This window comes from Protopterus annectens, chromosome 4.part0 (assembly GCF_019279795.1).
Source record: "Protopterus annectens isolate FY-2018-M chromosome 4.part0, PAN1.0, whole genome shotgun sequence".
Taxonomy (NCBI): Eukaryota; Metazoa; Chordata; order Ceratodontiformes; family Protopteridae; genus Protopterus; species Protopterus annectens.
The window spans coordinates 754,851,065-754,876,830 of NC_056733.1; positions in this window are offsets into that span (position 1 = coordinate 754,851,065).

Sequence of the window (25,766 nt, forward strand, 5' to 3'; positions counted from 1 at the left end):
TAGAGGAGCTCTCTGATCATGTAGCCCAGGCCGGTATGACCCTTACCTTGTGTAGCATCTTACCCTCACCAGAAATGATGCCACAGTATAAAGACAAAATGATCAATTTTAACAGTTGGCTAACGTATTGGTGTCATTCAAAGGGGATCCAGTGTCTGTCAGCCTGGGATGACATGCTCGACAAGCCACGCTCCTTCGCTAGGGACAGCTTGCACCTGTCACCCCTGGGCTTTCGAATACTGGCTAAGGCTCTTGCCACCCCCCATAGTGCCTTTTTTAGACAAGGCTCAAGAGACAAACCCACCTCCATAGACAATACAAGGTAAAAGAAACTAAGGGTAATGCTGCTCAACGCCAGAAGTCTACACCTCAAAATGCACGCACTCAAGGCTCTCCTCAATATGGAGAATATTGATATCTGTGCAGTAACAGAAACCTGGTTCAAGGCTCCCAAAAGCACCCCAGCACTACCAGGTTATACTTCATACCATGCTTTTCGGCCACAAAACTCAGACCAAACCACAAAAGGAGGGGGAGTATCCATATACATCAAAGATACACACACCTTCAGGTTAGTAGCACTGCACAAAACATCGGAGACCATCCATGTGCAACTAACAGTGGGCAAAACTGCTTTTTAGTTTGTAGCCTGCTACAGACCACCCTCACAAACTCAGGAACCCCACTCGGCTTTCCTGAGAACACTGGAGAATATTAAGGTCTCTCCAAACATCATTATATTGGGTGACTTCAACTACCCAAACATTGACTGTGGGAATACTACTCAAACCCCAACACCCTCGCCCAACGGTTCCTAGAATTTATAAACTCAAATGCTATGGAACAACTGGTCACCACCCCCACAAAAGGGGAAAATATATTGGACCTGGTCATCACCAACATGGGGACTCTAGTTCCACACCAGAGGTATACCCCTCATTGGTAAGGTCAGACCATAAATTTATCTCGCTGGATATCCATATCCCGTCCCCACCCCCAGCCAAGGTAATCTCGGTGAAGAACTTCTCAAAAGCAAACGTCACACTTCTCAAAAGCAAACGTCACACTTCTCAAAACCGAGGTGGTATCCTTCAAAGCCCCCGGGCCAGTGAAATATATGGCTCAAACCGCAGAATCCTTTACAAACGCATTCTATGGATACCTACAGGAATGCATGGATCGTGCTATCCCAAATGAAACCAAGACTCACTCCTCCAAAGGCAGGGGACCTGTCTGGTGGACCCCGGCCATAAATAAGCTATACAACAAAAGGAGGAGGCTACTACATGATAGAGCAAAATCCCAAAAAGGGAAGGCATCTCTGATCAGTGCTAGCAAGAAGCTATGATCACTCATAAAATCATCTAAGGCCAGCTTCAAAAGACAAATTGCACAAGACACTAAAGACAATCAACAAGGCCTTCTTTAGTTATGTCAGGAACCTGGGTGGCAACTCCCAGATATGCTCTGAGTTAGTGCATAATGACAAAAAATATACTGATCCCACAGACATTGCCAACATCCTGGCAGACAGGTTCAGTGCAAATTTCTCCACCCCATCCCCCCAAAAGAGCAAATGTCCATTCCAACAGAGTGTAGCCTCCCTGACATCACAGATGAACAGGTGAGAGCTGCCCTCTCCAAAGCAATAACACAGCATCAATGGGACCAGATGGTGTCCTGGGTTGCATCTTACATGAGCTTCATGAAGAACTTAACCTTCACATAAAGTCACTGTTCAATATCAGACTTACTACAGGATATGTACCCAAAGAATGGCATACAACAACAGTGGTCCCACTCCACAAAGGTGGTGCCACAACAGACCACGGACATCATCACCCTATAAGCCTGACTAGCCTGGTCTGCAAAGCTATGGAGCGTATCATCATGGAACTCATAAACAAAGACATCGGGAACCTCCAGACACTGGATCCTACCCAATTCGGCTTTGTTAAGGGCAGATCTTGCCTCTTGAACCTGGTCGACTTCTTTGAAACAGTTACCAGGGCCATAGATGTAGGGAAGGTAGTCCACACAGCCTACCTGGACCTCACAAAAGCCTTCGACACAATACCCCACTCGGGCATCATAAATAAGCTCACCAACTTAGATATCAACACATATGTCACAAGATGGATTGCAAACTGGATCAGGGATAGCACCCACATGGTCGGAATTGCAGGTGCCATGTTAGACTCTACACCAGTTACAAGTGGCATCCCACAAGGCTCAGTCCTGGGACCTCTCTTGTTCAGTATATCTTTCTCTGAGGTACAGGCTAACATGGGAGGACTATGGCTGACCAAGTTCACAGATGACTGCAAACTGGGTGCCATAACTGACTCTCTGGCTGACACAAGCATCCTCCAAAAGGGTCTCACAGAGGTGGATAACTGGTGCCAGAGCCATGGCCTAAAGCTAAATGCCATAAAATGCATAGTCATCCCCTTTGGGAAAAACAAAGTGCCCACAAATTGCCACTAGGTGGTAATCCATTAAGTATGGAAGAAGTAATTGGGGATTTGGGGACCCAAGTACATAGTAATCTCTCCTTTGACAACCACGTTGCCAAAGTGGTTAGAAAGACCTTCTATATAGCCCACCTTATCATGAAAGGTTTCACATCTAGATCAAGAGAGGTCATTGTGCCCCTCTACTCATCAGGCCCATAATTGAATACAATGCCCCATTTGGGATGTACCTTACCCGACACCTGCAGCAACTGTAATGACCCCAAAAGTACCTCACCAAGTGGATCAAGAGACTCAAATAGATGCCCTACGCAGTTCGGCTAAAGAAACTCCAGCTCTACTCAGTGTCTTACCGCCTACTCAGATGCGATCTGTGCCTGATGTATAAAGCCATGTCCAACCCAGAATTAATGGACATGCTCCACCTCAGGATATCCAAATCCCTTAGAGCTACACCCTCCAGGGACTTAAACCTCAGCACAGAAATAAATAGGACATACTGGAGGGACAGATTCACATCCCAGAGGCTCCCCTCACTCTGGAATAAAATCCCAGTCCAAATTAGGCAGAGCCCCTCACTGACCCTCTTCAAGTGAAATCTTGACGAGTGAATGGTAGATCGTAAGTTTACCCCTGGGATCTCTTCTGGGTCCCTGCTAGACAGAGGCACAATAAACTAACCGTAAAAGGGCTATCTTGTGTGACCTACTATTCAAAGGCACAATCTACTAATCTAAAACGGTGGCGAAAGCCAAACACACTCTGGCTAGGCTTATAAATGCCCTAGGGCAGATAGCCTAGTATCAACCTATGATAATGTTTGGAATGCACATTGTTTATTGATGATACTGATTGCAGGTTTTTTTTTATCTTGAATATTTGATTGACAGGGTTCCAATATATTATATATGTGTCTGTTGTCATATAACTGTGTGCACAAGGCAGGATTGGTGAATAGTGAGAGGTTCCTGGGTTAACACATGCAACTGCCAGATATGTACGGCCCACTGCTGTACCCAGACATGGCCTAAGTGTGTGAGCATGCCCAGTTTGGCCTTTCAGTGTTTTGTTGCCTGACATTTGTCTCATTTATTCAAGTGTGTGAGCATACCCAGTGTGACCTTTCAGTATGTTGCTGTCTGAAGTCCACTACATTTGTTAACATGTGTGAGCATGCCCAATATTAACATTTATACTGTATATGTGTTGAAAATCAAGTTATATTTTTACTGCAGGGCTCACCTTTGTGTCATAACTCGACGGGGATTATGCTGTGCCTGCAGGGTTTCCATGAGACACTTTGCATAGACTTATCAACATTTCTTCATACAGGCTGACCAGTGAAATACTGTCATGGTTTAGTGGTTCAGTACTGTGACTATAGTGCACAGTATCCTGGGTTCGAGGCCTGTCACTGCTTTATATTTTCATACTGGGCAGACCAGACTGCTTAAGGACCAGTAAAGCAAATATGAGCATGTTTACCTGCTTTTGCTCAACTATGCCCAACTTTGACCAAACTTGCCCAACATTGCTCAATGTTAACCAACATTGCTGAACGTTGTCCAATATTGCTCAACAATGCCCAAAGTTGTGCTAGTTAGTGTGTGCAGTTTTGTTTACATATACTAAATGCTGGTAAAAGCTGTTTAGCACTGCTTTATATTGCTTAAAACATGGCAATCATACCTCAGGTAGTGCTGCAGGGCTGCCTATGTTGGATGCACATAGTACACTCCCTATACATGTTTGAAAACAGGTAGTGTCAAGTTAGGCATCCCTTTTACTATATGTGCGAGTCAGAGAGAGGTATAATTTCTAGGGTTCCTACTGAGCCAGTGTATGTGCTATGCGTTGCCTCTTTGCCAAGGCCAAAGCATACTGGGCACGTCTCCTTGTGCCTACTGGGGCAGGCTCAGGTTGTTCCTCCTCCGAGTCACGCTCTGCTTGTGATGGCCTTGGCAATGGTGGGCTGTTTGGCCCGGGCCTATGCTGCTCCTGCTGCAGCTGTTTTCACAGGATCATATTATGTAGCATAGCACATACCATGACAATTTGGGTACATGTAGTTGGTGAGTACTGCAAGGCTCCACCAGATGTGTCCAGGCACCGGAACCATGACTTGAGCAGCCCAAACACATGCTCTATTACATTTTGTGTTTGTGCATGTGCCTCATTATGGTGTTCCTGTTCAGGTGTGTGTGCATTTCTGATGGGTGTCATCAGCCACGGCTCCAGTGCATATCCAGCATCCCCCACTAGGTGACCATGAGGGATGTCCCCATTGGCAAATGTCTGGTACAGCTGTGTCAGATGCCAGATATGGGAATCATGGTAGCTTCCAGGGCAGCCAGCACACACATTCAGTATTATGCCAAGGGCATCACACACGATCTGGCAGTTGATGGAGGGGAAGCCCTTGCGGTTAATGTAGGCCCTACCCTGCTCACCAGCTGGTGCTTTGCATATGTGCGTGCAGTCTATTGCACCCACTACCTCAGGGTATTCTGCTATTTGCTGGAAGAGACGCATATTGCTGGCCAGTACCTCATGGGAATTGGGGAAATATACATGATCACAGACATGTGCTGACATGGCATTCAGGAACTGGTGCAGTACCCTGGATGCTGATGCCTGTGATATCCCCATAATATCACCAGTTGGTCTCTGGAAGGTACCTGTTGCTAGTATTCTTAGGCCAACACATACCTTGGTTTCCACTGGGATGGGTTCCCCTCTGTTGGTTCTGTGTGTGAGGCGTGGCCTGCACAGCTCAACAATTTGCTGCATGAGCTCTCTGTCCACTCTATAGCACTCCACTATCTCCAGCTCATGTAGCCACTGGTAGGTTATACTGGGCCTGTACACTCTTCTCTGTCTCCTCACTGGGGTTTGCTCAGCAGCATTCACATTGTCACCACCCTCAGCATGTTGCATATGTTGCCTTATAACAGCAATGGCAGCCCCTAACATTTCTTTGTCTCAGTAAAGCTTTTTAAGTTTTCACTTATCTTAGTTTACTGCAGTGTTGCAGTGTCTCCGAGGAAAACATGGTGGAAAGTTGTTTGCAGAGTTTTAAGTGCTGGGCTACTGTACTGCCTGTGTAATTGCCTGATTCTGATTGTTTTCACCTGCTAGCTCTGCTAGTTCTCCCTGGTTAACTTCCTATTTGTTGTGCTTCTTTTTCCCTTTCTGTTTCCACAGGGGGGCAGCGCCACGCACACAAGCGCAAACGCGCACACCAGCTCACATGCGCGCACACATGCTTACACGGCCTAACACTTGCTAGTTCCTGCTTAAACACATGTACACAGGTGCAAACACGCTTACACAAATTTCAACAACTCTGCTTAAACATGCGCACACAGTCTTACTCGGATATACAGGAGCGCACCCACGTGCAAACACGTTGCAGGCACTTCAACAAGAAACTTTAGTGTTATCCACGGCATACACCTTTTATTTCTTGCCTTTAGCTAGGATACCTGTTGACACACCTCTTCCAGTGATGAGTATTTGACAGCAAACACATGCCACTCTGCTCCAATGAGCTTACATTTTTTCATACATACCCCCCTCGTGATGTCGCCAATCTTCTACTGTGACACTCCCCTTATCCTACTCATACACTCCACTGACTGTGCTCATTTGCTAAATAAACTTGGGATTCACTATCCTTACCCTCATTTGCATAGGATTACCTCCTAATGCTTGGTTACGTCTCTTAGACTGAGCTTCCCCCTTAGCAATCTCTACTCGGTAGCCATGTTGTCTTCAGCCTGCCATTCACTTGCATTGACAATTATGATTTTCTATAAAATCCCTATTTGTGGCTTTTAATTTTTGGTTTTATGGTTTTTAAAGCACAGCACGTTTGCGCTGCGCTATGCTTAAACTTTGGAGATCGAGGTAAAAAAAAATTTTTTTTTTAATTTTGCATTGGGGATCATTGCCAATGGCCATATATTTGGCCATTGGCATGCTTCCTCAACTGGATGCAGCTTTTATTTGGAGCTGTCACGGCTCCGTTTTGCTATTTGCAGAACGGTACTCAGTTGTCAACGGAGTACATTTCTGCAAATAACACTACTCTTACTCGGACAGGTTAGGGTTTCCTGGATCGCAAATTTACCTCATTTGCATAGCTTTCAGCAGCAAATGAGGTAATTTGCATAACCTATCCCTGTCCGTGTAAGAGTCATTTTAGGAGCTCTCTTGCACGCCCCTGCCAGCTGTTCCTGGATCGCTTGGTGGACATGTTGGCTGCATAGAGTCTTACTCTACTCTTAGACTCCGTGCAAGCCTTCGTGAATCCGGCCCTAAGTCTATTTTTATCGTGAGACTGCTTTGCTTTGTATCGCAGATGTCTATTAGTGTTTGTGCTGTAAAATATAAAATAAAACTTTTAAATGAAATCCAAATCATCATAGCATTAAAGCAGTATGCACATTAGTGTTCATGGTAAATGGGGCAGAATAGTCAAGTAATGGGACACTGGGGCCTCCACCCTGCAGCTATTCCATTCAACCATGATTTTGTGAGGGGGGTGGTGGCAAACTCGGACAGCCCTGGCTGAACTATACCTCTCAAGTATTCAGATTTTTGCAGAATGAATAAATTTTTGCTTCTTTTTGGTTCTTCATAAAATTTGTGGTTTTCTGGTAAATCATTTAGGAATGAAGTCACTAAATAATGACAGACATTGAGCTTCAGACTTCATACCCTTTAAAAAATGCATGCTAAAGCAAGACCTGTTATTCTATCAACTAAGTTTATACAACGGCAATTTTTAGTACTGTTTGTATGTTCCCCCAATATATTTGGCCTTGTCCAGATTTCCTGCATTAACACACAATTAAATTGCTTTATAGAATTGGGTATATCCAAACCTCTCAACTGTCCCCGATTTTGGCTCAAAATGTTGCTCTCCCCCTAATAATCCCTCTGCAAAATGGCAATTTTGGAAGAAAATGTGGAGGGCTTACAATTAATAATTGTAATTAACAGAGTTATAGATTACTTTTATTTCAGAAATGCATGTAGAGTCTCTTACTTTGTCAGCTGCTCAACTTACCACTACTAATATTAAAAAAGTGTTCCTTCTTTGACAGGTTCCCATTTGTGTTGTGTGGCGCTCTTATATTTTTCCATCCACATTTGTGTCTGTTTTTCATATAATTGTGTTTTTTCTGGCAAATTTGTGGCATCATTAAAGATTGAAGTTAGAAAATGACAGACATTTGAGTTTCAGATTTCATACCCTTCAAATTCATACTAATGCAAAACCTGCTATTATCTTTCTAAGTTTGTAAGAGCAATATTTAAAAATTGTCCTTATTTTTGGGCCTTTGTCCCACTTTTATTCATGGCTTTGTCCTGATTTCTTGCTCTGATGTTGAGAGTATGACAAATGTGTCAGGACCATCACAGTCGGCCAGAGACATTTCAAATTGTGACATACTTGTTGCACCCCACTCCCACGTGACAGTTTTTGTAATAAAGGACAGGATTACAGTATTTTCAGAAGCTCATTACATTTGTTGGAGACTTGCTGTCACCGTGCAGGCTTTACCCGTAAACTAAACAGATTGCCAATCTATCATGTGTGGTCCATAACCTGTGCAGTAATCGTTCAAGCAATTTATATTGAGCTTATTTCTTTTTTGCTGTTCATTTTTTTACTTTGATCATGGTTTTCCCATGAAACAAGTAGATAGTTGTCAGGCAGCAGGTCTATTTTGGAAAAGAAACATTTTTACAAGTAGGGGTATCACAGAGATTGCTACTTTCAGCATGTTACTTGATACTTTTATAAAGCTGAATATAAATTATAATTAAACTGTAGTGCAAGGAGAAGTGGTTTGAGTTGAGTGCTGCCTGTTTGTTACACCTGATTTTTACTGACATTCCAGTAATGTATTTAAAAGATAATTTATTTTTTCATGCCGCACAACCTTTTTGTTTCCCTCTAGATATTAAGTAAGCTGTCATGTAGACAATGCATTGAAATATTTTTTTTTCTTCTATACTTCAATTTGTCTTGATTGGACCATCATAATGACGGTTTGACACCCAGGGTAGTGTATTTAAAGTCCCAGTTTTTGTGGTTTTGAGCCCTTTCTAGTTGGCCACACCCTTTCCATTGGCCCCATCCATTCAGCTGTCTCCTGCAGACCCCCCCCTTTGATTTGAAGTCACCAACCATCACTGACTGTAAGACTAAATGGTTGTTGTTGTGTCTTTCGGCTTTTCCCAGTTAGGGGTAGCCACAGCGGACCTCCTGTCCGCTAATGATTGACAGTAGATTTTACGTGCCGAGTTGCCAGCCCTGACGCACAACCTTCAACGAAGGTACGCCCATTCACACACGTCTCCACACAGAAGACGCTCTAGCTGAGAATCGAACAGGACGTCTTACTGTGAGGTGACAATGCTACCGCAGCACCACCACCGAAGAAATTACAGTAGCTGTTGAGAAACTAAAACCTGGTACGGCTCCTGGACCAGATGGTTATGTAGCAGAATTCTACAAGTTTTTCAAAAAAACAAATCTTTCCTATACTTAAAGTTTATATCTTAGAATTTGGGATTACTGATCTTTATTTCAATAATTCTAAAACCATACTAATACCAATACCAAAACCAAACACTGAAAACACCAACCCAAACAATTATAGACCTATAGCTTTGATGAATATTGATATCAAAATTCTCTCAATCTTAGCAAATAGAATTTAAAAAATCCTGCCAAACATAATATTACCAGAGCAATTAGGATTTATGAGCCCTAGACAGGTTTGGGATAACACACTTACTATAGATGCACTAACTTATCTATGTGCTAAGGATAGATCACCCAAATATGCTGTATCAGTAGACATGTCAAAAGCCTTTGATAGAGGTAATTTAAACTTTCTTTTCCAACTACTACTACAGTTTAATATCCCTTAGGAATTCATAAAAATTCTATATAATGCAACCGCAACATTATATATTAACAAAAATTATAAAAACCTATTACAATTTATAAATGGGACAAGAAAGGGATGTGCACTCTCACAGTACCTGTTCAGCATCTATATTGAGGAGCTACTTTTACTAATCAAAGATCATATCATCACTTCATTCAAATATCCAAAACGCAAATAAAATATACAGCTTTCACAGGCTACCTTAATATATATTTTGAATTTCCCAATACTGACCTGTCTAAAATTTTCTAAAGTATCCAATAAATCCAAACAAATCAACCATATACCCCCGAAATCCCTTAGGACATAAGAAATTCTACTTTCCAGAGACTAAAATCAAAGTAGGCTACACTTTAAAGTATTTGGGAAAACACTTCAGTCAATTGCAGACAGAAATTATCAAAAACAACATGTATAAAACATTGTCTAGCATAACATATGATATAGATAGATGGGAAAAGCTTAAACTCTCCCCTATCTAAAGCAGCAATTGTAAAAATGAATATATTTTTAAAAATCCTATCAATTAAATGCTACCTTTACTAACATTCCTAAAAGTTTCTTCAACAAGATTAAAGTATGGTTAGCAAAATTCATATGGCATCCAAAAAGCAACAGAATTTATCAAAAACTATTGTTCCCTAAAGAAAAAGGGGGATTGGGCCTACCTGATTTTCAATTCTACTATGAAATTATTAATGTGAGCCATATTAGTCAAATTGTAAATTATGATCCAGGGGAGAATGGGTGGGCACCCACTATGGATAAAATGATTTTATCAAAATATAAACATGAATAAGATAAATCCAAAATCCTTACCCTTCTAAGACCAGGAAACACTCAAGTAAATTAAAATCCATGCTATTATTAACAAAAATAAAATTTTCAAGACTGTATTAATAGATCTAGAACTAGGATACAATCACACTCCTACAGCCTATACATTGCAATCCCAACATAAAATGAGCAAATTCTATGTTTAATCTTGATAACCATCCTTCAATTAAGCAATGTTCACTATGGGACTTCTATCAACTAAAAGATCTATTGATGGAGTGTATCAGGAATTCTTTAAATGTGAACAGAAAATATAACAATTAGGCAAATTCTATGCTTGGTCAACTTGTTAACAACAAATCTATCAATGAACAAGACATTAAACTAGCACAACAGATTCAAAAAATGTTACTATACAAAAACAATGTTATCAAATGCATACAAATCGATTATAAAAATCAAATCCCAAAATAACTTTCTATTTTCCAAATTTTGTGATGAAAAGAATAAAGATATGACTCCAAATCAAAAAGTAATGACCATAGGAAATGCCATGAACTTAACTCCCTTTAAAAAATTAATTTACACTCAAATCTATCTTCAATAATGCCCATCATACACTGCCATATTAAACAAATTCAACCAAGCAAACTCCCCTTATTGCCCTACCTAGTGGCTGATGCCCTATATGTCTTCTGGAGCTGCAAAAAAGTTTATAAATTGTGTTGCTCATTAAGATTCATATTAGAAAAAAAAAGGTTACTCAATGTCTATGCTATCATGGAAAACAGCTGTTCTACATATTATCCCTGATAATAGCAATCAACTTGATAAACACATTATAATAACATTATGTGCACTACTGAAATTTTACATAGCAAAAAACTGGTTGGACAGATCCAAAATTTCATGGGAAGAATTCAAAAATCATATAATTGTTAAAAAAAAAAAAAAAAACTCTATACAAAAAAATAAAATCAAGAGAATACTACTACCAGAAATACTGTTAAGATTTTATTAGACATCTTATCGTAAAAGGTATAATGGAATAAGTATCAAGTCATGCCTGAAAATCATCCATGAGAACTATTTATATATATATGGATTCCATACATTTGGTTGAATTACCCTTAGTCGAAAATGATTCCAGGCATTTCACTACACTGAAAGCTCACCTGGTCAAAAATGGAATATAGCCCCTGCCCCACTGCAGTGCAACCCTGGAGTGAGAATATTAAATAAGGGGGGTGGGGGCACAGCCCCCCACATTATGCCAATAGTTTTTACTAAAGATATATTAATGCATTTCTAATGGCTATACCTTCTGATAATAGTGAATACATTAAAATTATGTGGGGGGCTGTGCCCCCCACATCCCCTTATTTAATATTCTCACTCCATGGTTGCACTGCAGTGGGGCAGGGGCTATATTCCATTTTCGACCAAATGAACTTTGACCAAGTGAGCTTTCAGTGAAGTGCAATGCCTGGTATCATTTTTGACTAAGTGTAATTTGACTACATGTATGAAATCCATATATATATATATATATATATATATATATATATATATATATACATACATACATACATACAATAAAAGGTACTAGAATTATGAAGCATTAAATATTGACCCAGGTGACATCAGTGTATATAGTATTAGGTAGTTTCTAGTTTTTCCTGTGTAGTTTTAAGTAATAGTTCTGGTCTATTTTTCATGATATACTTGCCTTGATATACCACACTAATAAGAATACCAGCTTTATGAAAATTTGCCTTTTCTTTCATTTACATCTGAATTCTGTAGTATGATTTTTTTCTCTCTCAATTTATATAAACATTATTATATATTAACAATGGCTTTAAATGTGATCAGTGTTATAAACCAGAGTAAGACCTGTTATGATTTTATTATGTTTATAAACAATAAAAAGATATTTGGAAAAAGACTAAATGTTCTAGTATTTTGTAGAAACATCAGCTCTGAGGTAAATGGAGAATTATCATCTGTATATGTATTAAGAAGCAAACCTTGTACATTAAAAGCTGTAACCTGTAATTTATAGTACATGTCTGTTATATAGATACGTTATTTTATTAGTAATTGCACTTAAGTTGCTACAGTGTTATAACATATACAAAGTGCCATAATAATTAATCAGTGGTGAACCTAGCCTGTATTCAACCACAGGGGGAGTGGTGCCTTGTATAGGGTCAGTCAAGTAAAGGCATAGTAACTAAAATTTATGAGTGAGTCCTGAACAGGAGCACTCTGGTCTTATACGGCTTGCAGAAGTACAGTTTTGAAACATCTGAATCCAGAGTGAGACTGCAGTGCAGGAAGGTAGCAGTGCAATAAATTTCCAGGTCAGTGAATTCCAAAGTTTCAAAGCTGCAACTGCCAATTTTGTTTCACCAGCTTTTCGAGTTTTTCTGTGTCACATACAGTATGGATACTATTAGGGATCATAGTAAGAAATGTAAACCGAGTTTTACTCTTAATATAGGAGACAAATACCAGATACAATCTAGGGCAAATTGCAATGTTGGTATGAACAGCATGTTGGTAAATGTAAAACCTTACTAGGGGAAGTTGATAGGCATTATGCAAATGAGTTACAGCATTTGATTGGTATCTGAAAAGAATGTGGCATGTGAAGGCAAATGTTTGTTTGAGTCATGTGAAACTGTTTTCTGTGTGCAGTGTCATCAAAGTACAGTTCAAACCATTATTGAAAACTTAAACTGTAAAGAAAAATCTTCTAACAGTAAAGAATCAGATAAAGGTGATGCACTTGCATTATACCCAGACGTTAAACAGTTATGTCCTGTCACCACATGTGAAATGTTAATTTCTGAGTTAGAAAACAGTCAGATCAGTTACTGACAATCTCTTGTAGATCTTGCTACACCCTTTAGAGACTTACACAAGTGGAATAAAGCCACTGGACAGCATAAAACAGATGACAGGGTTGAGGTTAATGATAAATTGACAGAGAGGAGTTTAATAAATTCTTAAAAGACAGACAAAATGAATTCAGAAAGTTTAGAAAAGATATACAAACACTTTTTCAAAAGTGCACAGGGACTCTGAAATCAGCAGAACAAAATACTGAAAAACATCAGAAAGTCTGTAAAGAATTGCAGAAAGAAATTGAAAGTCTTAAGCAGCAGTTACAAGATAAGGGAAATCTTGTTAGTGCATATAATCAAACATGTAAAGAGTTTAAAAAAAAATTTCCAGACCTTAAACAGCAGTTGCTGATGAGGAGAATTGGCTGAGCTGACAGAGACTAATTTACACCACACAACTTTAATAGCCCAGCTTAAAGAAGAATTGCAAAATACAAAACTAGTGTAAGTTATAGAGCAGGGAAGTACAGCTGATCTGTACACACAATCAAGATTGTTACAAAGCTTACCACAGCAGAATGATAATCATATTTTACAACATGCCAAGGTGGTTAGAAAATCTTTCTATGTGGCCCACCTAATCACAAAAGGGTTCGCATCTAGAACAAAAAAGGTTATTGTGCCTCTCTACTCATCACTCATTAGACCCATCATAGAATACAATACCCCATTTGGGATGTACCTTACAAGGCACCTGCAACAGCTGGAAAGGCCACAAAAGTACCTCACTAAGAGGATTATTGGCTCTAACAGATGCCCTATGCAGCCCAACTCAAGAAACTCCAGCTGTACTCGGTTGCATACTGCTTACTCAGAGGTGATCTCTGCCTGACATATACAAGGTCATGTCTAACCCAGAATTGATGGACATGCTCCACCTAAAAAAAAAAAAAAAAAAAAAATCCTGGAGAGCCACACGCTCTAGAGATATACACCTCACCACAACAATAAATAGGACATGCTGGAGGGATAGATTCCTATCCCAGAGACTCCCCATGCTTTGGAACAGGATTCCAATATATATCAGGCAGAGCCCCTCACTAACACTCTTCAAGAGAAACCTTGACAGGTGGATGGGAAACAGAAAATTTACCCCGGGGATCACTGCAGTGGCTCTGCTGGACAGTGGTGCAGGGAACTAATGGCTCTGCTAGACAGAGGCACAGGGAACTAATCTAAGGGGGTGGCAAAAGCCAACACATTCTGGCTAGGCTTATAAATGCCCTTGGGCAGATAGCCTAGTACTTACCTATGAACTTGTTTACATTTGAAGAATGGGTGGCATACACAGCAGGGCATGAGGTATAGGCAGATGCCTTACTTAGATGTTTTTGGATTTTCATTCCAAAATGTTTTAACATTTTCATCCAGTTAAATCAAAATGCTTCCAAATTAGACAGTAAAGTAGGGCATATGACTGCCATTCTCATGGCATACACAGAGGGACAGCATCTCACAGCTAAGTTGTTTATTTCAAAATCATCTCAGATAAATTAATGGAGCAAGTTGAGCATTTTAAATTAGTGTTCCAAATAATCTATCAAAAGCCAGAAGGGGACATGCAACAAAAAGAAATACAAAAACAGTTAATGCATTGCTTTTTGGAGCAGGTAATAGGGGTCACAGGGGATATGAAATGCATTTATGAAAAAATTCAAATACCCTCACTGTCTTAGTGCAAAAACTGAGGGGACAGATTATGTCTGATGATGGGACATTATTCTCACATCATATTTTAGCCTGAGAGGAAAGTATCAAGCTATTTGAGATAAATGAGGTAAGAGGCTGAGGTAGAGGACAATGGTGTGATCAACCCTCATCAGAGAGAGTTACATCAGCACATCCAGCTCCAGGTTTGAAAGCAGGTGATGAGCAAAAAGTGCTAACATGCTTTGTCTGTAAAAAGATAGGACATGTTAAGCAAAATTGTGACCATTTCAAAGTATGGCATAAAAAGAAGGAAGAACAGGGTATTTTTGCAAAAGCAGCACCAAAAGATTCACAAGACAAGTCAGGGCATCAAGTCAGTATACAGAGACCTTCTAATACTGGTAGAGACAGCTATAAGGTTAATCAATAAACAGGGAAACTGGATATATGCCCTGTAGATTTTCAGGCAGCTTCAACTGTAGATCCAAAATATTTAGAAGAACAAGCAGAAGAGATCGACAGCAGTTATGAAAAGAGATGGAAAATCTAAATATGTAGATCACTCAGACACAGAGGAAGATGACAAAAATATGCAATGTGCCATGTTGCATTTGACAATAAGAGTGAGGATGAGTGGGCGGATGACCACTGATTAACATCTGGGTAGAGGAGTCACTATGGCAAAATGTTTTATTGGATACAGGAGCTGCAGTATCTGTTACAAATATGACAGTTACCTGTAAATCCTATAAAAAAGGTTTTCATCTCAGCATTTAATAGTACAGGATGCTATGCAGTAAGTAGCCAAGATGCAGACAAAATTTCACCAAGGACGACAGTCATGGAAGGGTGCATTTTTGATGCATCCATCCTGTTCAGCTACCATTATTGGTATGGACAGGTGTAGTAATTGATTTACCTAACATTATTTAGTAGATAGGAGTCAGAGAAACATGAGAGGGAGAGGTAACTGCAGTTTGCTATGCAATCTGTCTATCTGAGAAACCTGACAAGTCTGCAGGACATGTAAATACAGATAATGAAGATGTGTGGCAGCATTTACAACAGCAATTCCCAAACCTGTGGTCCAAGGGACCCAGTGATTGTGGAAAACTAGAAATGCCAGTAGGAGTGGGTAGCAATCAGGACTGCATACCACCTTTCAAAAACAGTATCCCTTTCCTAGGGAGGCAGAGGAACATATGGAAAAATGTATTGCAGAATGGGAGAAGAAAGAAATCGTACAAAAAGGCAATAGTCCCACAAATTCACCAATATGGCCAGTTAAGAAGAAAATGGTAGTTACTGTCTTGTCATTGACTTCCAAAAGGTTAATCAGTACACACCTCCTGGAGAACACCTAATTCCGGGAGTTCCAGAACTGATTGCATGTATTAAACCACAAAGTAAGTGGTTTTGCAGCAATAGATTTAGCAAACAGCTTTTTTTGTTGTGCCACTCAGAAAGAAAGATTGGCCAAGATTTGCCTTTACATTTAAAAATCATCAGTATGTCATGATGAAGTTACCTCAGGGATTTCAGAATAGTCGAGTTATTTTTCATCAGACAGTAGGGTCCATTCTGCAATATCTGGAAAAAGATGATTCAGTGCTGCATTACATTCATGATGTATTAATTCAGTCAGAAACAGTGGAAGAGCATGTTACAGCTTCTTAAAAAAGTTTTTTCCATACTCTGCAGCAGGCAGAGTTTCAGGTTAAAAGTGAAAAGATTCAGTTCATGACACAGGAAGTTGAATTTCTAGGTACTATCATTAAACCATAAGGAAGGTCTCCTTGCCCAATGCAAGTGCAAGGCATTTTACAAATGGAAAAGCCATTGACAGTAGCAGATTTACACAAATTTATGGGAATCATAAACTATAACAGAGACTTTATAGAGGATTATGCAGCTATGACTGCTCCTCCTATACAAAATGCTACAGGAATAGAAGAACTTCACTCTTTTGTAGTGGGGACCTCCTGAAGATGAAGCATTTTCACAAATGAAGGAAAAGTTAGCACAAGCTATAGAGTTAATAGCACCCACACCAAAGTTTCCATTTGTATTACAAACAGACGCAGGAAAAAAGACATGCCCCTGGATTCAATAAACACCATGTAGGAATAGCGTTATGGTGTCTCTGTCCGCATCTCCCTCTCGGCAGCGCACTTTGTATATTAATGGAGGTGTGCTACTGAGATGGAGATGTGTGCATGGATACTGAATCAGTGCAGGCCGCATGTTGCAGTAGTGCTTGCAGATCTTTAACATGCCCCTGCACTGACAAAAGTGCCATACTGCACTTTACAATGCAAAACAGTGTCCACGAACACTGAAATTCTGAGTGGGAACTGAATGTAATGCAGGGGGTGTGTGACAGATACTGTCACACACTCCCTGCATTATGAAAATACCGTACGGCACTTTACAATAAAGAAAGTGTCTTCTGACACTTCATACCTCAACCTTTTAGAGCAAAAAATATAGAGAAAGTCAATATAAAAAGTGGTACATAAGCCCAACAATAGGGACAGTTTTTAAATATTGCCCTTACAAACTTAGAAAGTTGATAGAATGACAGGTCTTGTATTAGCATGGATTTTCTGAAGAGTATGATGTGTGAAACTGAAATATCTGCCATTATTTTCTAACTGCAGTCTTTAATGATTTGACACTGATTTGCCAGGGAAATAACCCCATTACAAACAGACCAAGAATATGAGGCACAAATCTGGACATCATGCGAAAATCTGTACAGCTGAGAGGATTAGGAATGTGAAGTCACGTCATGTAGGGGGTGTGTCACGGTAACTGTAACGCACCTCCTGCATTGTAAAAGTGCTTTACAGCACTAAAACAAGAAAGAAAGTGTCCCCGGACACTTATTTAATAATGTAAAGGTTAACAGTTTAATTTTAAATGAATGTTTATTTTTTCTTTAAAGTTTAAGCATAGATGAGTGGGTTTGTGCAGGGTGGCATCTTGCTCAGCAGTGCTTAAATGTATCAAGAAATATATATTAATGCATAGCTGAAATTTGCACAGTTGAGTGGTTAGAGTCATGGCTTCGCATGTAATAGATGCACGATTCAAATACCAAGACAGGCCATTCAGCTTTTACATGGGGAAAGCAGTTTTATATTATTTTTTATTTTATTTAATGATGTAGTAAGTAATATTTGTTAACCAGGGTAGGGAAGCTGGTTCTAATTCTGAGTGTCAGTAGAGATATGAGGTGAAAACCCCCATTTAAACACAAGTGTCCCATACAGTATAGTCACACCCTGAGGTAACATAATGAAGACACATAGGGGGGTCATGTAAATTATACAATGACTGGTCCTTGATATTCCAAAATGAGCATGCTGATTGGTCAGCCCAGTCAGCATGCCCATTGTAAATCCTAGCATATACCAATGGAAAAAGGTCCGGTTGCCCAGACTTTTTTCCATTGCTATATACTGCTTTTATTTATTTTTTTTAACAAAAAATAAACAAACTGTAATCTGGACTCCGGACATAGCACAGAGACAGGATGGAGAAAATACTAGGAAAACCAGGTACGTTATTCAAAACTAAAGACACGTACCTGATTTTCCTTGTATTTCCCCCATTCTGTCTCCCTCCTACCCCTAAACTGTCAAACTTTTTTATATTAAAAAAAAAAACGCAGCAACGGAGACCTTCTTTTCTCCGTTGCTTCCTTTGCAAAGCACTGATGTACTGGCTATGCGTGGGAATGCAAGTTCCATATGCATGCGCAGTACATCAGAAAAAGCCCCAGGATACCAGAAAGACAAGCACAGCATGGCACTGTTATACAAACACATTATTTAAGAAAAGTAAATATTTTTTTTTAAATAATGTCATTGTGTAATAGCAATAACTGACCCTGTGGTTGTGGTATATTAAGATTTACCCATGGTTGGCTTTATTTAATCACTTGGGCTTCGCCATCATGCTTAAACCACACCAAATGTGTGTAAATCTTAATATACCACACCAACGTCATCGGTTATTGATTAAGTAAAATATATGTAATTAATATTCAATTCCGATTTCTTTTTTAAATGAAAACATTTGTTTGCCCTTAGCTCAATTTTGCTAAGCACTGCTAAGCCAAGCTAAGCAATGCTTAAACAGGACCTGTCTGAGCAATACTTAGCAGCTCTGCTTAGCTTGTTTGGGCATTGCTAAGAAGTCCCATTCTAAGTAGCATTCAGCTCAACTAAGCAGATTTACACACTGCTAAGTACTGCTCAACTCAGCAAGTTTGTGCACTGCTCAGCATTTTTGAAAATGGTCCAATGACAGCAAAGGGCAGGAACATGGTGTTATTTAAATCACACAGGTGGGAATACTGGCAGAAAAGTGATGAGGTTAAAACTACCAACATAAAAATTGCAACAAAATGCAAATTAAAGGTCATGCTGCTAACTGCACTCATTGCAAGCATTCGTAACCATGGAAAATGCTGACATCTGCACAGTCATAGAAACCTGGTTCAAAGCTGTAAAGAGCACCCCAGCCATACTTAGTTACTCATCCTGTCATACATTCAGACCTCAAACTGTGGGTAGTAAAGCCAAAGGAGGTGGAGTTTCAATATATCTTAAAGACATACACACCTCCAGGCTGGTCAAAGTGTATGACACACAGGAGACACTCCAGGTACAGTTAACAATTGACAAGATCCCTGTACAAATCATAGCTAGCTACCAACCCCCAAATCTGACCCGAGATGCCCAAATTGCCTATCTAGACCTCTTTGAATCTATCAAGATTCAACCCTTTACCTTGATCCTAGGTGATTTTAACTACCCAAACATAGACTGGAAGAACAACTCATGCCAGAACACAAATGCCCAGAGATTCCTTGACTTTGTCAATACAAATGCTTTGTAACAGCTAGTCGATACTCTCATGAGAGGTGATAATATCATGGACTTGGTATTAACCAACATGAGTAACCACTGCAGAATCCCAGCAGTATCATCCTCCCATGTAAGACCAGACCATAAAGCAGTCATGTTTGAAGTCACCATCTTCCGCCCCCCCCCACTAACTAGGGTCAAACAAAAAAAACTATTCCAAAGCTGATTACAGCCTCCTGAGGGATGGCATAAACAGCTTCACAGCCCCCTCCCTCTTTCTAGGAACTGGCACCAGTATCCAAAACTATACCAAATTACTATATGAACATTTATATGGATGCATTAAATCAGGAATACCTGACAAGACTAAATCATCCTCTGCAAGGAAGAGTAAACCTGTCTGGTGGACATCTGCAATAAATAAACTCTATAACAAAAGAAAAAAATTGCTGTCCAGGACCAAGAAAGAGCAGGTGCCCAATTGGAAGCAATTTCTCCTTAGCCTAAACAAGCAAATAAGAGCACTAGTGAAATCCTCCAAAGCAAACTTTTAGTCCAAATTGGCCAAATCTACAAGAGACAATCATAAGGCCTTCTTCACATATGTCCGTAATCTCAAAGGTAACATCTGGATCTGTTCAGAATTGGTGGTCAAGGACACCACATATACAAATGCTGTAGATATAGCAAACTTGCTGGCTGACAGATTCAGCAAATATTTTACTCCTCTGTCCCCTCCCATCAGTAAATCTAGACATTCCTAATACCTGCCCCCTTCCCCTTATATCTAGGGATCAGGTCATCACTGCTCTCTCAAAGGCAAAAAAATACAGCCTCCTTGGGACCTGAAACATCCCAGGCTGCATCCTGCATGAACTCAGGCAGGAACTTGCAGCACCATTTCAACAAAAGTCCGAGTACCGGCTTTGTCCCAGCTGAGTGGAGGACAGCCACTGTCATCACTTTACACAAAGATGGAGTATCCACAGATATGGGAAATTATAGACCCATCAGCCTAAATAGCCTGATCTGCAAGGCCATGTAACAGATTATCATGGGCCTTATTAACAAGGATATTGACAACCTGCAAACACTCAATCCCACACAGTTTGGCTTCATCAAGGGGAGGTCATGTCTATTAAATTTGGTCGACATTTTTTGAGACAGTCACCAAAGCCATGGATAAGGGGAAGACAGTGCACACTACCTACCTTGACCTGGCCAAAGCCGTTGACACTATGCCCCACTCGGGCATAATAGATAAACTATCTAAACTAGGCATCAATCCATATGTTAACAGATGGGTAGCTAACTGGGTCACTGATAAAACCAACCTAGTCCAAACAGGGGAAGCCACCTCAAGCAGAAAACTCATATCGAGCGGCATACTGGGGTCTATATTAGCAAAGCAAAAAAACATATGCGTGAATACCAAAACATCGATCCCTATACCTCGAACCTCGAAAATCCAGAACGCACTAAACCGCAAAAACAAATATCTAACTGTCATAGTCGGCCAATCCCACCACCCGCTACATACTACCTACCCAAACAAAATAAACCACATACATACACTAACCAAACCCTACTTCTAACCTAAACTAAAGCACCAAAACCCTACCTCCAACAATACACTAAACCCCACAAATACAACTATCTATGCACTCTCCTTAACCCCTCCCTAACCCTAAAGTTCATAACTACTGCACATATCCCCTACAGACATACACCTAAACAAAATAAAAGCACCAAAACCCTACCTCCAATACTACACTAAACCCCACAAATACAACTATCTATGCACTCTCCTTAACCCCAAGGTCTGTAACTACCACACACATCCCCTACAGACATACAACTAAACAAAATAAATAATACATATACATACACTTAAAAAAAAACCTACACCTAACACTACACTAACTCTCACATACAGTATCTCTCTATGCACTTACCTTAACCCAAATCCTAACACTAAAGTCCTATCTATCGCACACTTATCTTACGGAGCTGTACCGCAGACTGGCCAACCAAAACAAATCGACATTTCGAAATTTGCGGTTTTGACCGGGGTTTGTTTACTTCGCGCAATACAGTTCGACGTCTTCATATTGGCCTAAAGGGATTTTTGATCGCATAATAGGAACCCGCATACCGCAGGGTTTGGTCTTGGGCCTTTTGTTATTTGAGATACACTTTTCTGAGGTGCAGGCCAAAACCAGAGGGCTATAGCTGACAAATTTGCAACTGACTGCAAGCTGGGAGCTGTCATCAATTCCTGGAAGCCTTGAACATACAGACATAAGTTGCAAAACTTCAGGTAAATAATCTGAACTTGTTTTACAAATGTGTTATCTCAGTATCAGTGCAGCAAGCAGACATAGATGTCTACAGGTAGAGGTTTTTGTATTGTATTGTCTTAAAACCTAAATAATTACTAGGTTGAAAATGTAAAAGTGTTTAACTGTGTTATGACTTTCAGTTCTACACAAACATCAGACAGATATGTAATTCTGGCACAGAGATGTTACAATGTATGTTAGTTGCTGTTAGCCTGAGAAGTGAAGGCAGGTGAAACACACTGATGTAATCTGAGCTAACGCAGCATTAATGTTGATTACTACTTTCAGACTGGGGTCACCACAGTGGAACTCCGGTCCTCTAATGATTGGCAGTAGATTTTTACAGTGCCGAGTTGCTAGCTCGACGTCCAACCTTCAACGAAGGCACGCCCAAACTACTTTCAGACCTGTCTCATAGAAAGAGCTTTCCATGTTGTATGTGTCTGTGTACCTGACAACATCCACTCATCTGCATTTGCCATGCTAATAGTAAGGAACTAAGTCAAAGTAAAATTGTTTACATATAGATGGGAATATAGTATATCTGTCTGATGTTTGTGTGGTCGGCAGTGCTCTGAGTATCAGACATCTTTGCATTTAATATTGATTTGAAGCTCTTTATCCAAGGTTTGATCACTTCTATTTTGTATGTTATTATAGTATTATATTTTTCTTTTAATAGTACTGTTCTGTTGGAGTTTTAAGAGTTCCCCCTGCCACTCGGCCAGTCCTTGTTGTGTTCTTAAATTTGGTGGCTTTTGAGTTGCCCACCCCTACTATAAGTCTCATTTTGAACACTTCTCCCAGTCCCATACCATCATCTTATTCTACTGAGTAGAGAGAGAGCATTTGGGAAAGCCCCCCCTTCCCACTTAATGTAATAAAAAAATTCTACTGCATTTGTGTTGGTTCCTACTTTATTAGTTTATTTTGCTTTTGCTGCCTGTTCTTAAAAGTACTCAATTGCACTTATTCCGCTGCATTTATTACTGTTTGTTAGTAGCCTGATTAAATTGTAACTGATATTCTAAGCCTTTTGGTTTAACCACTTGGGCTTCAGGCCAGTTATTTTAAATTAAGAAGGTTTGTGGTTCGCACTCTTGTGGGAGGAGAGGGTAGATTCTGCCCTTCTGACCTGGGTATTGCTGGTTAAAGACTTATTGTGCCTGCTTATTTGCACTGTTTCTTTCTGAACTTGGTGCACCTTGTTTGCTGTAGCATAGACTAGATAGACCTGCTGAATCTAGATTTGTTTGTACAACTTGAGCACTAATCCAGGCCATCTTTTTGGAGAGGGTTCCCCTGCACCCTAGTGGCAGGAGTGTGCAGTTAGAATATGTCTGATTGAGGACCACTGGAACAGGGCTCAGTTTTGAGCTTTTTTATTGGTTAATTGGTTAATTTGTTTAAATCAGTTTGCTCTTGTTTGCTACTGTTATATTTAAGTGTGTATGTGTTTTCTCCTGTGTTAAATTGACCTAAACAGAGTTGAAATATCTTTAGCGGTAGTAAATGAACTGGTTGGAACTGGTCTGGCATAGGGTGTTGAGCTAAGAGCTCAGGGACAAGGGTTGGTTGGTCAGTTCCAGTGTGTCTATTTTACCTTTGTTTTTGTGGTATTTAAAACCAGCATCTGTGTGGGTTTGTGCTTGTTTGCCTGTTGCACACCACTGATGTGCTGTTTTAACCCTTGCAAGGTATCTATCTCAGTTACATTTTTCCCCTTACCAGGACCCCTGTGTGAGTGAGGCCCTCGCCTGCAGCTACTGTATTGATTTTATCCAGCCATACTCACACCTATAGGAACTCTCCTTAAACAGTAACAATTCTGCTATCTCTGACCTCTGTTCCACAGATTCTGATAATCGTGGATGGACAATGTGAGACTGTAGCAACTGCCTTATATACACAGACAACCCTCTATTGCTACCACCTAAGAACACAATATGTGAGAGATGCAATCACATTAAGAACCTAGGATCCTTGCTGTCTCAATCAAAATCCAGTACATGATTGACAGACCACGATGCTTTGCCACAGATGGCCTTCATTTGTCTCCCATGGGCTTTAGGCTTCTGGCAAAGGTTCCTGCCTCCCCCATAGTGCCTTTTTTAGCCAAAGTCATGACCACAATATTATAAACATGAATAATTCATATAAACAAAATTAAAGGTCATGCTGCTAAATGCTAGGAGTTTTAGCATGAAACTGGACTCATTGCAAGCATTCCTTGCCCTGGAAGATGCTGAGATTTGTGCAGTCACTGGAACCTGATTCAAAGCTGTGGAGAGCACCCCAACCTTACCAGGTTACTCATCCTACTATAATTTCAGGCACCAAATGGAGGGCTACAAAGCCAAAGGAGGTGGAGTTTCAATATGTATCAAAGACATACACACCTCCAGGCTGGTCAAACAGTATGACGCACAGGAGACACTGCAAGTGCAGTTAATTGTTGACAAACTACATATTCAAATCATAGCTACTTACAGACCCCCAACCATGACTCAAGACACCCACTCCACCTATCTGGACTTACTTCAATCTATCAAGATTCAACCCTCTACCCTGATCCTGGGTGACCTTAACTACTCAACTATAGAGTGCAAGACCTATTCTAGCCCAAACATGAATGGCCAGAGATTCCATGACTTCATCAATGGCAATGTATTGAATCAGCTGGTTGACACCCCTACAAGAGATGAAAATATCCTGTACCTGGTCCTAACCAACATGAGTAGCCACTGTAGCAATCCTACAGTGTCATCCTCCTTGGTAAGATCCGACCATTAAGCGATCACTTTTGAAGTCATCATCTCCCCTAACCCCCCCCTCTTGTCAGGGTCACATGAAAAAACATGTCTGAAGCTGACTACAATCTCCTCAGAACAGATATAAGGAGCTGCACAGCCACCGTCTCTTCAGTTGGAACTAGCACTAATGTCCAAGCCTTCACCAGGAAAATATATGAGCACCTACATAGCTGTATGGACTGAGGAATACCTGACAAGATCAAATCATTTTCTTAAGGAAGAGTAAACTTGTCTGGTGGACAGCAGCAATAAACAAAGTCTATAATAGAATGAGAAAATTGCTGTCCAGGGCTAAGAAGGAGCAGGTGCCAAGTTTGAAGCAATCTCTCCTTTGCCCACCAAGCAAATAAGGTCACTGGTGAAATCCTCTAAGGCTAACTTCAAGTCCAAATTGGCCACATCCACCAAGGACAATTGCAAGACCTTCTTCACATTTGTCCACAATCTCAAAGGTAACACCCAAATCTGCTCTAAACTTGTGGTCGACAACACCACATACACAAACGCCAAACGTATAGCAAACCTGCTGGCAGACAGGTTCAGTGAAAACTTCACACCCCTGCCCCCCCCATCAGCACACCAGGACATTCCCAGCACCTGCCCCCCCTTTACTCATCACCATGGAGCAGGTCCTTAATGCCCTCTCAAAGGCAAAAAAATAAAGTATCCATGGAACCCAATAACATCCCTGCCTGTATCCTACATGAACTCGGGCATGAGGTCTCAACTCCATTAGACATCCTATTCAACCACAGCCTGAGCACCGGCTTCATCCAGCTGCATGGAGGACAGCCACTGTCATCCCTCTACACAAAGGTGGTGCATCCAGTGACCCAGGCAATTATAGGCCCATCAGCCTAATTAGCCTGATCTGCAAGGCCATGGAATGCATTATCATGGACCTTATAAACAAGGACATTGGCAACCTCCAAACTCTGCACCCCACACAG